Below are 1,042 nucleotides of genomic sequence, written 5' to 3' on the forward strand. Positions count from 1 at the left end.
CTTGAGCAACCTTCATGGTTGGTTTGCGGTTCACTTTGCGGCTCGCAGACAGGTTCTGCGGTCGCATAGTGGACCGCATTCTTGACTTGAAATTTGCCCTAGGAGTCTGTTTTTGTCTGCGATCTGACTGTTCATTCTGCTGCTCGCATATGTGATCGGCGATCGCATAATGCGTCGCAGAACCATCTTTTTGCTGCATTTTGCTCTTTTCTTGTCTTTTTTTGCTTTCATTTCCATGCTCCTGGGTCCTTAGTCCTTATGTACTGTAAAAACACCAAAATTACATAAGTCAAGGAGATAATTGCATTAAAACAAGCTAAAATCTAAGAAATTAGTATTAAAATGTGCCGCAATTCTCCGGCACATCAACACCCCCAACTTAAACTCTTGCTTGTCCTCAAGCAATTAACACGACACTATTCTACTCTAGACTCTATTTACAGAACATGAACCAAAAATGACCATGGGTGGTGTTTGTTGCTAGTACTTCAAGCATGTGACTTCTATTGTTTTTTTTTCTTCCTGAACCAACCAATATATACAAGGAAAACTAATCAACTTGTGAATTTTGAGCTTCCGACAAGGTGACTAAGTGCTACCCTCAGCTGAGTGCACTTGTATCTGACTCCAAAGCTCAACTTATATTCAACCTTACAGCTCATGTGCACTCACTAGAAAGAAAGTCCCAAAATCACAATATATACAATGACAACAAAACAAAAAGGGACGAATTCACAAAGACACTCACTCTCGGAAAAAGTTTCAAATGTTTCAACATACCATACCATAGGCTTGCCCTTATTTTAATTCATCGCTTTATTTTAAGAACGCTCGGTTGGAGATCCCATAAGGTCTTTTTAAGCTTGTAATGTAGGTTCGGGGAAGGGTAGGATAAGCATTTGGATACAAGTGACTTCACCCTCCTTGAACACTACTCACATTTTTCATTCTTTTGCACTATGTTCCTTTTCAACCCACAAAGCCTCATTGGCATTTAGTTCCCAATGTAGAACCACCTTAAATACCTCTCTCATTTCCTTCA

Source organism: Nicotiana attenuata, unplaced genomic scaffold (assembly GCF_001879085.1).
Source record: "Nicotiana attenuata strain UT unplaced genomic scaffold, NIATTr2, whole genome shotgun sequence".
Lineage (NCBI taxonomy): Eukaryota > Viridiplantae > Streptophyta > Magnoliopsida > Solanales > Solanaceae > Nicotiana > Nicotiana attenuata.